The sequence below is a fragment of the Salmo salar genome, unplaced genomic scaffold, assembly GCF_965601325.2.
Source record: "Salmo salar unplaced genomic scaffold, fSalSal1 ptg000588l, whole genome shotgun sequence".
In the NCBI taxonomy this organism is placed as follows: domain Eukaryota; kingdom Metazoa; phylum Chordata; class Actinopteri; order Salmoniformes; family Salmonidae; genus Salmo; species Salmo salar.
Genome location: NW_027675428.1, coordinates 671839 through 686952, shown reverse-complemented (window position 1 = coordinate 686952; position 15114 = coordinate 671839). Strand labels below are relative to the sequence as shown.

The window sequence follows — 15114 nt, the reverse complement described above, 5'->3', positions numbered from 1 at the left end:
CATTTTAATCAGTACCTGTTACCTTCAGATTAGTCCCGTGACACTTGTGGAAAACGTAGGGCAAAACGGAGAACATTGTGACAAGTGGGGTCAACATTAGTTTGTAGCCCAAAGATTTTGGATTCTACAAACAGATGTTTGCACATAGAGGGTTCCGACTTCAGACGAGTCCCCTGACACTTGTGGGGGACGTAGAGACAAATTGAGAACACCACCGTGTTCGTGAGGGTCTCCCCTTTCCAGGGAGTGGTCATACGATGTTGTAGGTCAAACGGTTCAGATGCTACAGATGTTTTTGTGAGAATACCGATTATTGGTATGTCTCATGGTTTGACAAACACCGCTCTAGCTCCACCACCATTTATTGCAGATGTGGAGTTGTAACATAAACAGTTACGGAGGCTTGAGACAGATACGACGCGTTTCAATCTCTCTAGTTGAAAACTGATCGATTTGAATGGGTATTTTTTACGTTCGTTTACTTTGATTCACGTACTGATGCATCAATCGACTCAAAATAAATGAGCTCCATTCTTTTTTAAGTTTTATTTTTTCATTTTCTCTTTTAAAATATTAATTGACCTCATTTTGCTCAATATTCATTTGTCAACACTCATCATCAGTTTGCTGTCGCGGCTTAAGAAGACAGAATGTGAAAGACACAGCAGATGAAATACAAAAGATTTGAACTGAAGCCTGGTCAACAGTTTGGAAGACTGCTATGCTCACAAGTATAGCACAAACACTCACATGAGGTTCAATCTATCCAAGCACCATGGACAAGAACAATTGATATCCTCATTGTAATTGCCGCAGAAAGCAAAACAATTTTATTCTTGTCTAAGGCTCGTTGGTCTAGGGGTATGATTCTCGCTTTGGGTGCGAGAGGTCCCGGGTTCAAATCCCGGATGAGCCCTTTTGCAGATCTTTTAACAAGCTCAGACAGGCAGATCCTCTTGGGCGCAGGACGAGGTGGCTGAATGGTTTAGGCGATGGACTGCGTATCTATTGTGATATTCACTAGTTGGCTCAATATCGCACTTCATTTAGAAAACCTGCAAAAACTAAGAGCAAATCTGACTTCCAGTAACAAGGACCTTGATTCCAATGTAATACACTTGAAATGACACCCAGCCCGTAAACCTAGTGAATATCTCATGCTCTGCATTGGCTGGGAATTGAACCCTGGTCAACTGCTTGGAAGGCAGCTATGCTCACCACTATACCACCAATGCTATGTGAAGCTCGTAAGCAACATGGAGACATCGATTCATATCCTGACCGTCATTTTTGTGGAAAGTGAAAATTCTTTGACCAAACGGATCGTTGGTATAGTTGTACTATTATGGCTTAGGGTGCGAGAGGTCCCTGGTTAAAAAATCTATCATTTTAATCAGTACCTGTTACCTTCAGATTAGTCCCGTGACACTTGTGGAAAACGTAGGGCAAAACGGAGAACATTGTGACAAGTGGGGTCACATTAGTTTGTAGCCCAAAGATTGTGGATTCTACAAACAGATGTTTGCACATAGAGGGTTCCGACTTCAGACGAGTCCCCTGACACTTGTGGGGGACGTAGAGACAAATTGAGAACACCACCGTGTTCGTGAGGGTCTCCCCTTTCCAGGGAGTGGTCATACGATGTTGTAGGTCAAACGGTTCAGATGCTACAGATGTTTTTGTGAGAATACCGATTATTGGTATGTCTCATGGTTTGACAAACACCGCTCTAGCTCCACCACCATTTATTGCAGATGTGGAGTTGTAACATAAACAGTTACGGAGGCTTGAGACAGATACGACGCGTTTCAATCTCTCTAGTTGAAAACTGATCGATTTGAATGGGTATTTTTTACGTTCGTTTACTTTGATTCACGTACTGATGCATCAATCGACTCAAAATAAATGAGCTCCATTCTTTTTTAAGTTTTATTTTTTCATTTTCTCTTTTAAAATATTAATTGACCTCATTTTGCTCAATATTCATTTGTCAACACTCATCATCAGTTTGCTGTCGCGGCTTAACCTGTTAGGGCTAGGGGGCAGCATTGACACGGCTGGATAAAAAACATACCCGATTTAATCTGGTTACCACTCCTACTCAGTAACTAGAATATGCATATACTTATTACATATGGATAGAAAACACCCTAAATTTTCTAAAACTGTTTGAATGGTGTCTGTGAGTATAACAGAACTCAAATGGCAGGTCAAAACCTGAGAGATTCCTTTACAGGAAGTGGCCTGTCTGACCATTTCTGGAACTTCTTTGCCATCTCTATCATTTACTAAGGATCTCTGCTCTAACGTGACACTTCCCACGTCTTCCATAGGCTCTCATAGCCCGGGAAAAAAGAGAATGTCGTCATTCCAGCCCCAGGCTGAAACACATTATCGCCTTTCTCAAGTGGCCCATCAAGAGACACTAGCTTATGCGCGTGACCCCGACCGCCCCCGCCTTTGGGATTTTTTCCTCTGTTTGCCGAAAAGGAGATTCCCTGTCGGAATTTTATCGCTTTTCTACGAGAAAAATGACGTAAAAATTGATTTTAAACAGCGGTTGACATGCTTCGACGTACGGCAATGGAATACTTTGAATTTTATTGTCAGGAATTGCGCCAAGCGCGCGACACTTCTTTACTATTTCGGATAGTGTCTGGAACGCACGAACAAAACGCCGCTATTCGGATATAACGATGGATTATTTTGGACCAAACCAACATTTGTTATTGAAGTAGACGTCCTGGGTGTGCATTCTGACGAAGACAACAAAAGGTAATGACATTTTTATAATAGTAAATATGATTATGGTGAGTGCTAAACTTGCCGGGTGTCTAAATAGCGAGCCCGTGATGCCTGGGCTATGTACTTAGAATATTGCAAAATGTGCTTTCACCAAAAAGCTATTTTAAAATCGGACATATCGAGTGCATAGAGGAGGTCTGTATCTATAATTCTTAAAATAATTGTTATGCTTTTTGTGAACGTTTATCGTGAGTAATTTAGTAAAATGTTAGCGAATTCCCCGTAAGTTTGCGGGGGGTATGCTAGTTCTGAACGTCACATGCTAATGTAAAAAGCTGGTTTTTGATATAAATATGAACTTGATTGAACAAAACATGCATGTATTGTATAACATAATGTCCTAGGGTTGTCATCTGATGAAGATCATCAAAGGTGAGTGCTGCATTTAGCTGTCTTCTGGGTTTTGGTGACATTATATGCTGGCTTGAAAAATGGGTGTCTGATTATTTCTGGCTTGGTACTCTGCTGACATAATCTAATGTTTTGCTTTCGTTGTAAAGCCTTTTTGAAATCGGACAGTGTGGTTAGATTAACGAGAGTCTTATCTTTAAATGGCTGTAAAATAGTCATATGTTTGAGAAATTGAAGTAATAGGATTTTGAAGATTTTGAAAATCGCGCCACAGGCTGGCAGTGGATGTTACGTAGGTGGGACGAATTCGTCCCGCCGGTCCCATAGAGGTTAAGAAGACAGAATGTGAAAGACACAGCAGATGAAATACAAAAGATTTGAACTGAAGCCTGGTCAACAGTTTGGAAGACTGCTATGCTCACAAGTATAGCACAAACACTCACATGAGGTTCAATCTATCCAAGCACCATGGACAAGAACAATTGATATCCTCATTGTAATTGCCGCAGAAAGCAAAACAATTTTATTCTTGTCTAAGGCTCGTTGGTCTAGGGGTATGATTCTCGCTTTGGGTGCGAGAGGTCCCGGGTTCAAATCCCGGATGAGCCCTTTTGCAGATCTTTTAACAAGCTCAGACAGGCAGATCTCTGGCCACTGGTTGCAAACAGCCACCTCTTGGGCGCAGGACGAGGTGGCTGAATGGTTTAGGCGATGGACTGCGTATCTATTGTGATATTCACTAGTTGGCTCAATATCGCACTTCATTTAGAAAACCTGCAAAAACTAAGAGCAAATCTGACTTCCACTAACAAGGACATTGATTCCAATGTAATACACTTGAAATGACACCCAGCCCCTAAACCTAGTGAATATCTCATGCTCTGCATTGGCTGGGAATTGAACCCTGGTCAACTGCTTGGAAGGCAGCTATGCTCACCACTATACCACCAATGCTATGTGAAGCTCGTAAGCAACATGGAGACATCGATTCATATCCTGACCGTCATTTTTGTGGAAAGTGAAAATTCTTTGACCAAACGGATCGTTGGTATAGTTGTACTATTATGGCTTAGGGTGGGAGAGGTCCCTGGTTAAAAAATCTATCATTTTAATCAGTACCTGTTACCTTCAGATTAGTCCCGTGACACTTGTGGAAAACGTAGGGCAAAACGGAGAACATTGTGACAAGTGGGGTCAACATTAGTTTGTAGCCCAAAGATTTTGGATTCTACAAACAGATGTTTGCACATAGAGGGTTCCGACTTCAGACGAGTCCCCTGACACTTGTGGGGGACGTAGAGACAAATTGAGAACACCACCGTGTTCGTGAGGGTCTCCCCTTTCCAGGGAGTGGTCATACGATGTTGTAGGTCAAACGGTTCAGATGCTACAGATGTTTTTGTGAGAATACCGATTATTGGTATGTCTCATGGTTTGACAAACACCGCTCTAGCTCCACCACCATTTATTGCAGATGTGGAGTTGTAACATAAACAGTTACGGAGGCTTGAGACAGATACGACGCGTTTCAATCTCTCTAGTTGAAAACTGATCGATTTGAATGGGTATTTTTTACGTTCGTTTACTTTGATTCACGTACTGATGCATCAATCGACTCAAAATAAATGAGCTCCATTCTTTTTTAAGTTTTATTTTTTCATTTTCTCTTTTAAAATATTAATTGACCTCATTTTGCTCAATATTCATTTGTCAACACTCATCATCAGTTTGCTGTCGCGGCTTAAGAAGACAGAATGTGAAAGACACAGCAGATGAAATACAAAAGATTTGAACTGAAGCCTGGTCAACAGTTTGGAAGACTGCTATGCTCACAAGTATAGCACAAACACTCACATGAGGTTCAATCTATCCAAGCACCATGGACAAGAACAATTGATATCCTCATTGTAATTGCCGCAGAAAGCAAAACAATTTTATTCTTGTCTAAGGCTCGTTGGTCTAGGGGTATGATTCTCGCTTTGGGTGCGAGAGGTCCCGGGTTCAAATCCCGGATGAGCCCTTTTGCAGATCTTTTAACAAGCTCAGACAGGCAGATCCTCTTGGGCGCAGGACGAGGTGGCTGAATGGTTTAGGCGATGGACTGCGTATCTATTGTGATATTCACTAGTTGGCTCAATATCGCACTTCATTTAGAAAACCTGCAAAAACTAAGAGCAAATCTGACTTCCAGTAACAAGGACCTTGATTCCAATGTAATACACTTGAAATGACACCCAGCCCGTAAACCTAGTGAATATCTCATGCTCTGCATTGGCTGGGAATTGAACCCTGGTCAACTGCTTGGAAGGCAGCTATGCTCACCACTATACCACCAATGCTATGTGAAGCTCGTAAGCAACATGGAGACATCGATTCATATCCTGACCGTCATTTTTGTGGAAAGTGAAAATTCTTTGACCAAACGGATCGTTGGTATAGTTGTACTATTATGGCTTAGGGTGCGAGAGGTCCCTGGTTAAAAAATCTATCATTTTAATCAGTACCTGTTACCTTCAGATTAGTCCCGTGACACTTGTGGAAAACGTAGGGCAAAACGGAGAACATTGTGACAAGTGGGGTCACATTAGTTTGTAGCCCAAAGATTGTGGATTCTACAAACAGATGTTTGCACATAGAGGGTTCCGACTTCAGACGAGTCCCCTGACACTTGTGGGGGACGTAGAGACAAATTGAGAACACCACCGTGTTCGTGAGGGTCTCCCCTTTCCAGGGAGTGGTCATACGATGTTGTAGGTCAAACGGTTCAGATGCTACAGATGTTTTTGTGAGAATACCGATTATTGGTATGTCTCATGGTTTGACAAACACCGCTCTAGCTCCACCACCATTTATTGCAGATGTGGAGTTGTAACATAAACAGTTACGGAGGCTTGAGACAGATACGACGCGTTTCAATCTCTCTAGTTGAAAACTGATCGATTTGAATGGGTATTTTTTACCTTCGTTTACTTTGATTCACGTACTGATGCATCAATCGACTCAAAATAAATGAGCTCCATTCTTTTTTAAGTTTTATTTTTTCATTTTCTCTTTTAAAATATTAATTGACCTCATTTTGCTCAATATTCATTTGTCAACACTCATCATCAGTTTGCTGTCGCGGCTTAAGAAGACAGAATGTGAAAGACACAGCAGATGAAATACAAAAGATTTGAACTGAAGCCTGGTCAACAGTTTGGAAGACTGCTATGCTCACAAGTATAGCACAAACACTCACATGAGGTTCAATCTATCCAAGCACCATGGACAAGAACAATTGATATCCTCATTGTAATTGCCGCAGAAAGCAAAACAATTTTATTCTTGTCTAAGGCTCGTTGGTCTAGGGGTATGATTCTCGCTTTGGGTGCGAGAGGTCCCGGGTTCAAATCCCGGATGAGCCCTTTTGCAGATCTTTTAACAAGCTCAGACAGGCAGATCTCTGGCCACTGGTTGCAAACAGCCACCTCTTGGGCGCAGGACGAGGTGGCTGAATGGTTTAGGCGATGGACTGCGTATCTATTGTGATATTCACTAGTTGGCTCAATATCGCACTTCATTTAGAAAACCTGCAAAAACTAAGAGCAAATCTGACTTCCACTAACAAGGACATTGATTCCAATGTAATACACTTGAAATGACACCCAGCCCCTAAACCTAGTGAATATCTCATGCTCTGCATTGGCTGGGAATTGAACCCTGGTCAACTGCTTGGAAGGCAGCTATGCTCACCACTATACCACCAATGCTATGTGAAGCTCGTAAGCAACATGGAGACATCGATTCATATCCTGACCGTCATTTTTGTGGAAAGTGAAAATTCTTTGACCAAACGGATCGTTGGTATAGTTGTACTATTATGGCTTAGGGTGGGAGAGGTCCCTGGTTAAAAAATCTATCATTTTAATCAGTACCTGTTACCTTCAGATTAGTCCCGTGACACTTGTGGAAAACGTAGGGCAAAACGGAGAACATTGTGACAAGTGGGGTCACATTAGTTTGTAGCCCAAAGATTTTGGATTCTACAAACAGATGTTTGCACATAGAGGGTTCCGACTTCAGACGAGTCCCCTGACACTTGTGGGGGACGTAGAGACAAATTGAGAACACCACCGTGTTCGTGAGGGTCTCCCCTTTCCAGGGAGTGGTCATACGATGTTGTAGGTCAAACGGTTCAGATGCTACAGATGTTTTTGTGAGAATACCGATTATTGGTATGTCTCATGGTTTGACAAACACCGCTCTAGCTCCACCACCATTTATTGCAGATGTGGAGTTGTAACATAAACAGTTACGGAGGCTTGAGACAGATACGACGCGTTTCAATCTCTCTAGTTGAAAACTGATCGATTTGAATGGGTATTTTTTACATTCGTTTACTTTGATTCACGTACTGATGCATCAATCGACTCAAAATAAATGAGCTCCATTCTTTTTTAAGTTTTATTTTTTCATTTTCTCTTTTAAAATATTAATTGACCTCATTTTGCTCAATATTCATTTGTCAACACTCATCATCAGTTTGCTGTCGCGGCTTAAGAAGACAGAATGTGAAAGACACAGCAGATGAAATACAAAAGATTTGAACTGAAGCCTGGTCAACAGTTTGGAAGACTGCTATGCTCACAAGTATAGCACAAACACTCACATGAGGTTCAATCTATCCAAGCACCATGGACAAGAACAATTGATATCCTCATTGTAATTGCCGCAGAAAGCAAAACAATTTTATTCTTGTCTAAGGCTCGTTGATCTAGGGGTATGATTCTCGCTTTGGGTGCGAGAGGTCCCGGGTTCAAATCCCGGATGAGCCCTTTTGCAGATCTTTTAACAAGCTCAGACAGGCAGATCTCTGGCCACTGGTTGCAAACAGCCACCTCTTGGGCGCAGGACGAGGTGGCTGAATGGTTTAGGCGATGGACTGCGTATCTATTGTGATATTCACTAGTTGGCTCAATATCGCACTTCATTTAGAAAACCTGCAAAAACTAAGAGCAAATCTGACTTCCACTAACAAGGACATTGATTCCAATGTAATACACTTGAAATGACACCCAGCCCCTAAACCTAGTGAATATCTCATGCTCTGCATTGGCTGGGAATTGAACCCTGGTCAACTGCTTGGAAGGCAGCTATGCTCACCACTATACCACCAATGCTATGTGAAGCTCGTAAGCAACATGGAGACATCGATTCATATCCTGACCGTCATTTTTGTGGAAAGTGAAAATTCTTTGACCAAACGGATCGTTGGTATAGTTGTACTATTATGGCTTAGGGTGGGAGAGGTCCCTGGTTAAAAAATCTATCATTTTAATCAGTACCTGTTACCTTCAGATTAGTCCCGTGACACTTGTGGAAAACGTAGGGCAAAACGGAGAACATTGTGACAAGTGGGGTCACATTAGTTTGTAGCCCAAAGATTTTGGATTCTACAAACAGATGTTTGCACATAGAGGGTTCCGACTTCAGACGAGTCCCCTGACACTTGTGGGGGACGTAGAGACAAATTGAGAACACCACCGTGTTCGTGAGGGTCTCCCCTTTCCAGGGAGTGGTCATACGATGTTGTAGGTCAAACGGTTCAGATGCTACAGATGTTTTTGTGAGAATACCGATTATTGGTATGTCTCATGGTTTGACAAACACCGCTCTAGCTCCACCACCATTTATTGCAGATGTGGAGTTGTAACATAAACAGTTACGGAGGCTTGAGACAGATACGACGCGTTTCAATCTCTCTAGTTGAAAACTGATCGATTTGAATGGGTATTTTTTACGTTCGTTTACTTTGATTCACGTACTGATGCATCAATCGACTCAAAATAAATGAGCTCCATTCTTTTTTAAGTTTTATTTTTTCATTTTCTCTTTTAAAATATTAATTGACCTCATTTTGCTCAATATTCATTTGTCAACACTCATCATCAGTTTGCTGTCGCGGCTTAAGAAGACAGAATGTGAAAGACACAGCAGATGAAATACAAAAGATTTGAACTGAAGCCTGGTCAACAGTTTGGAAGACTGCTATGCTCACAAGTATAGCACAAACACTCACATGAGGTTCAATCTATCCAAGCACCATGGACAAGAACAATTGATATCCTCATTGTAATTGCCGCAGAAAGCAAAACAATTTTATTCTTGTCTAAGGCTCGTTGGTCTAGGGGTATGATTCTCGCTTTGGGTGCGAGAGGTCCCGGGTTCAAATCCCGGATGAGCCCTTTTGCAGATCTTTTAACAAGCTCAGACAGGCAGATCTCTGGCCACTGGTTGCAAACAGCCACCTCTTGGGCGCAGGACGAGGTGGCTGAATGGTTTAGGCGATGGACTGCGTATCTATTGTGATATTCACTAGTTGGCTCAATATCGCACTTCATTTAGAAAACCTGCAAAAACTAAGAGCAAATCTGACTTCCACTAACAAGGACATTGATTCCAATGTAATACACTTGAAATGACACCCAGCCCCTAAACCTAGTGAATATCTCATGCTCTGCATTGGCTGGGAATTGAACCCTGGTCAACTGCTTGGAAGGCAGCTATGCTCACCACTATACCACCAATGCTATGTGAAGCTCATAAGCAACATGGAGACATCGATTCATATCCTGACCGTCATTTTTGTGGAAAGTGAAAATTCTTTGACCAAACGGATCGTTGGTATAGTTGTACTATTATGGCTTAGGGTGGGAGAGGTCCCTGGTTAAAAAATCTATCATTTTAATCAGTACCTGTTACCTTCAGATTAGTCCCGTGACACTTGTGGAAAACGTAGGGCAAAACGGAGAACATTGTGACAAGTGGGGTCACATTAGTTTGTAGCCCAAAGATTTTGGATTCTACAAACAGATGTTTGCACATAGAGGGTTCCGACTTCAGACGAGTCCCCTGACACTTGTGGGGGACGTAGAGACAAATTGAGAACACCACCGTGTTCGTGAGGGTCTCCCCTTTCCAGGGAGTGGTCATACGATGTTGTAGGTCAAACGGTTCAGATGCTACAGATGTTTTTGTGAGAATACCGATTATTGGTATGTCTCATGGTTTGACAAACACCGCTCTAGCTCCACCACCATTTATTGCAGATGTGGAGTTGTAACATAAACAGTTACGGAGGCTTGAGACAGATACGACGCGTTTCAATCTCTCTAGTTGAAAACTGATCGATTTGAATGGGTATTTTTTACGTTCGTTTACTTTGATTCACGTACTGATGCATCAATCGACTCAAAATAAATGAGCTCCATTCTTTTTTAAGTTTTATTTTTTCATTTTCTCTTTTAAAATATTAATTGACCTCATTTTGCTCAATATTCATTTGTCAACACTCATCATCAGTTTGCTGTCGCGGCTTAAGAAGACAGAATGTGAAAGACACAGCAGATGAAATACAAAAGATTTGAACTGAAGCCTGGTCAACAGTTTGGAAGACTGCTATGCTCACAAGTATAGCACAAACACTCACATGAGGTTCAATCTATCCAAGCACCATGGACAAGAACAATTGATATCCTCATTGTAATTGCCGCAGAAAGCAAAACAATTTTATTCTTGTCTAAGGCTCGTTGGTCTAGGGGTATGATTCTCGCTTTGGGTGCGAGAGGTCCCGGGTTCAAATCCCGGATGAGCCCTTTTGCAGATCTTTTAACAAGCTCAGACAGGCAGATCTCTGGCCACTGGTTGCAAACAGCCACCTCTTGGGCGCAGGACGAGGTGGCTGAATGGTTTAGGCGATGGACTGCGTATCTATTGTGATATTCACTAGTTGGCTCAATATCGCACTTCATTTAGAAAACCTGCAAAAACTAAGAGCAAATCTGACTTCCACTAACAAGGACATTGATTCCAATGTAATACACTTGAAATGACACCCAGCCCCTAAACCTAGTGAATATCTCATGCTCTGCATTGGCTGGGAATTGAACCCTGGTCAACTGCTTGGAAGGCAGCTATGCTCACCACTATACCACCAATGCTATGTGAAGCTCGTAAGCAACATGGAGACATCGATTCATATCCTGACCGTCATTTTTGTGGAAAGTGAAAATTCTTTGACCAAACGGATCGTTGGTATAGTTGTACTATTATGGCTTAGGGTGGGAGAGGTCCCTGGTTAAAAAATCTATCATTTTAATCAGTACCTGTTACCTTCAGATTAGTCCCGTGACACTTGTGGAAAACGTAGGGCAAAACGGAGAACATTGTGACAAGTGGGGTCACATTAGTTTGTAGCCCAAAGATTTTGGATTCTACAAACAGATGTTTGCACATAGAGGGTTCCGACTTCAGACGAGTCCCCTGACACTTGTGGGGGACGTAGAGACAAATTGAGAACACCACCGTGTTCGTGAGGGTCTCCCCTTTCCAGGGAGTGGTCATACGATGTTGTAGGTCAAACGGTTCAGATGCTACAGATGTTTTTGTGAGAATACCGATTATTGGTATGTCTCATGGTTTGACAAACACCGCTCTAGCTCCACCACCATTTATTGCAGATGTGGAGTTGTAACATAAACAGTTACGGAGGCTTGAGACAGATACGACGCGTTTCAATCTCTCTAGTTGAAAACTGATCGATTTGAATGGGTATTTTTTACGTTCGTTTACTTTGATTCACGTACTGATGCATCAATCGACTCAAAATAAATGAGCTCCATTCTTTTTTAAGTTTTATTTTTTCATTTTCTCTTTTAAAATATTAATTGACCTCATTTTGCTCAATATTCATTTGTCAACACTCATCATCAGTTTGCTGTCGCGGCTTAAGAAGACAGAATGTGAAAGACACAGCAGATGAAATACAAAAGATTTGAACTGAAGCCTGGTCAACAGTTTGGAAGACTGCTATGCTCACAAGTATAGCACAAACACTCACATGAGGTTCAATCTATCCAAGCACCATGGACAAGAACAATTGATATCCTCATTGTAATTGCCGCAGAAAGCAAAACAATTTTATTCTTGTCTAAGGCTCGTTGGTCTAGGGGTATGATTCTCGCTTTGGGTGCGAGAGGTCCCGGGTTCAAATCCCGGATGAGCCCTTTTGCAGATCTTTTAACAAGCTCAGACAGGCAGATCTCTGGCCACTGGTTGCAAACAGCCACCTCTTGGGCGCAGGACGAGGTGGCTGAATGGTTTAGGCGATGGACTGCGTATCTATTGTGATATTCACTAGTTGGCTCAATATCGCACTTCATTTAGAAAACCTGCAAAAACTAAGAGCAAATCTGACTTCCACTAACAAGGACATTGATTCCAATGTAATACACTTGAAATGACACCCAGCCCCTAAACCTAGTGAATATCTCATGCTCTGCATTGGCTGGGAATTGAACCCTGGTCAACTGCTTGGAAGGCAGCTATGCTCACCACTATACCACCAATGCTATGTGAAGCTCGTAAGCAACATGGAGACATCGATTCATATCCTGACCGTCATTTTTGTGGAAAGTGAAAATTCTTTGACCAAACGGATCGTTGGTATAGTTGTACTATTATGGCTTAGGGTGGGAGAGGTCCCTGGTTAAAAAATCTATCATTTTAATCAGTACCTGTTACCTTCAGATTAGTCCCGTGACACTTGTGGAAAACGTAGGGCAAAACGGAGAACATTGTGACAAGTGGGGTCACATTAGTTTGTAGCCCAAAGATTTTGGATTCTACAAACAGATGTTTGCACATAGAGGGTTCCGACTTCAGACGAGTCCCCTGACACTTGTGGGGGACGTAGAGACAAATTGAGAACACCACCGTGTTCGTGAGGGTCTCCCCTTTCCAGGGAGTGGTCATACGATGTTGTAGGTCAAACGGTTCAGATGCTACAGATGTTTTTGTGAGAATACCGATTATTGGTATGTCTCATGGTTTGACAAACACCGCTCTAGCTCCACCACCATTTATTGCAGATGTGGAGTTGTAACATAAACAGTTACGGAGGCTTGAGACAGATACGACGCGTTTCAATCTCTCTAGTTGAAAACTGATCGATTTGAATGGGTATTTTTTACGTTCGTTTACTTTGATTCACGTACTGATGCATCAATCGACTCAAAATAAATGAGCTCCATTCTTTTTTAAGTTTTATTTTTTCATTTTCTCTTTTAAAATATTAATTGACCTCATTTTGCTCAATATTCATTTGTCAACACTCATCATCAGTTTGCTGTCGCGGCTTAAGAAGACAGAATGTGAAAGACACAGCAGATGAAATACAAAAGATTTGAACTGAAGCCTGGTCAACAGTTTGGAAGACTGCTATGCTCACAAGTATAGCACAAACACTCACATGAGGTTCAATCTATCCAAGCACCATGGACAATAACAATTGATATCCTCATTGTAATTGCCGCAGAAAGCAAAACAATTTTATTCTTGTCTAAGGCTCGTTGGTCTAGGGGTATGATTCTCGCTTTGGGTGCGAGAGGTCCCGGGTTCAAATCCCGGATGAGCCCTTTTGCAGATCTTTTAACAAGCTCAGACAGGCAGATCTCTGGCCACTGGTTGCAAACAGCCACCTCTTGGGCGCAGGACGAGGTGGCTGAATGGTTTAGGCGATGGACTGCGTATCTATTGTGATATTCACTAGTTGGCTCAATATCGCACTTCATTTAGAAAACCTGCAAAAACTAAGAGCAAATCTGACTTCCACTAACAAGGACATTGATTCCAATGTAATACACTTGAAATGACACCCAGCCCCTAAACCTAGTGAATATCTCATGCTCTGCATTGGCTGGGAATTGAACCCTGGTCAACTGCTTGGAAGGCAGCTATGCTCACCACTATACCACCAATGCTATGTGAAGCTCGTAAGCAACATGGAGACATCGATTCATATCCTGACCGTCATTTTTGTGGAAAGTGAAAATTCTTTGACCAAACGGATCGTTGGTATAGTTGTACTATTATGGCTTAGGGTGGGAGAGGTCCCTGGTTAAAAAATCTATCATTTTAATCAGTACCTGTTACCTTCAGATTAGTCCCGTGACACTTGTGGAAAACGTAGGGCAAAACGGAGAACATTGTGACAAGTGGGGTCACATTAGTTTGTAGCCCAAAGATTTTGGATTCTACAAACAGATGTTTGCACATAGAGGGTTCCGACTTCAGACGAGTCCCCTGACACTTGTGGGGGACGTAGAGACAAATTGAGAACACCACCGTGCTCGTGAGGGTCTCCCCTTTCCAGGGAGTGGTCATACGATGTTGTAGGTCAAACGGTTCAGATGCTACAAGTGTTTTTGTGAGAATACCGATTATTGGTATGTCTCATGGTTTGACAAACACCGCTCTAGCTCCACCACCATTTATTGCAGATGTGGAGTTGTAACATAAACAGTTACGGAGGCTTGAGACAGATACGACGCGTTTCAATCTCTCTAGTTGAAAACTGATCGATTTGAATGGGTATTTTTTACATTCGTTTACTTTGATTCACGTACTGATGCATCAATCGACTCAAAATAAATGAGCTCCATTCTTTTTTAAGTTTTATTTTTTCATTTTCTCTTTTAAAATATTAATTGACCTCATTTTGCTCAATATTCATTTGTCAACACTCATCATCAGTTTGCTGTCGCGGCTTAAGAAGACAGAATGTGAAAGACACAGCAGATGAAATACAAAAGATTTGAACTGAAGCCTGGTCAACAGTTTGGAAGACTGCTATGCTCACAAGTATAGCACAAACACTCACATGAGGTTCAATCTATCCAAGCACCATGGACAAGAACAATTGATATCCTCATTGTAATTGCCGCAGAAAGCAAAACAATTTTATTCTTGTCTAAGGCTCGTTGGTCTAGGGGTATGATTCTCGCTTTGGGTGCGAGAGGTCCCGGGTTCAAATCCCGGATGAGCCCTTTTGCAGATCTTTTAACAAGCTCAGACAGGCAGATCTCTGGCCACTGGTTGCAAACAGCCACCTCTTGGGCGCAGGACGAGGTGGCTGAATGG

At 42.1% G+C, this 15114-nt stretch overlaps 10 non-coding genes across 10 annotated transcripts; all 10 read left to right on the top strand.

Moving 5' to 3' along the window:
* Positions 1–844: 844 nt before the first annotated feature.
* Positions 845–916, top strand: trnap-ugg (transfer RNA proline (anticodon UGG)). The gene has a single exon. It is a non-coding gene; the product is annotated as a tRNA-Pro (tRNA).
* A 2777-nt stretch (positions 917–3693) lies between these two features.
* trnap-ugg (transfer RNA proline (anticodon UGG)) lies at positions 3694–3765 on the top strand. Its single transcript has one exon. It is a non-coding gene; the product is annotated as a tRNA-Pro (tRNA).
* A 1339-nt stretch (positions 3766–5104) lies between these two features.
* On the top strand, positions 5105–5176 carry trnap-ugg (transfer RNA proline (anticodon UGG)). Its single transcript has one exon. It is a non-coding gene; the product is annotated as a tRNA-Pro (tRNA).
* A 1312-nt stretch (positions 5177–6488) lies between these two features.
* On the top strand, positions 6489–6560 carry trnap-ugg (transfer RNA proline (anticodon UGG)). Its single transcript has one exon. It is a non-coding gene; the product is annotated as a tRNA-Pro (tRNA).
* A 1338-nt stretch (positions 6561–7898) lies between these two features.
* On the top strand, positions 7899–7970 carry trnap-ugg (transfer RNA proline (anticodon UGG)). The gene has a single exon. It is a non-coding gene; the product is annotated as a tRNA-Pro (tRNA).
* A 1338-nt stretch (positions 7971–9308) lies between these two features.
* trnap-ugg (transfer RNA proline (anticodon UGG)) lies at positions 9309–9380 on the top strand. The gene has a single exon. It is a non-coding gene; the product is annotated as a tRNA-Pro (tRNA).
* Positions 9381–10718: 1338 nt separating this feature from the next.
* trnap-ugg (transfer RNA proline (anticodon UGG)) lies at positions 10719–10790 on the top strand. The gene has a single exon. It is a non-coding gene; the product is annotated as a tRNA-Pro (tRNA).
* A 1338-nt stretch (positions 10791–12128) lies between these two features.
* Positions 12129–12200, top strand: trnap-ugg (transfer RNA proline (anticodon UGG)). Its single transcript has one exon. It is a non-coding gene; the product is annotated as a tRNA-Pro (tRNA).
* Positions 12201–13538: 1338 nt separating this feature from the next.
* On the top strand, positions 13539–13610 carry trnap-ugg (transfer RNA proline (anticodon UGG)). Its single transcript has one exon. It is a non-coding gene; the product is annotated as a tRNA-Pro (tRNA).
* A 1338-nt stretch (positions 13611–14948) lies between these two features.
* Positions 14949–15020, top strand: trnap-ugg (transfer RNA proline (anticodon UGG)). Its single transcript has one exon. It is a non-coding gene; the product is annotated as a tRNA-Pro (tRNA).
* The last annotated feature ends 94 nt before the right edge of the window (positions 15021–15114 follow it).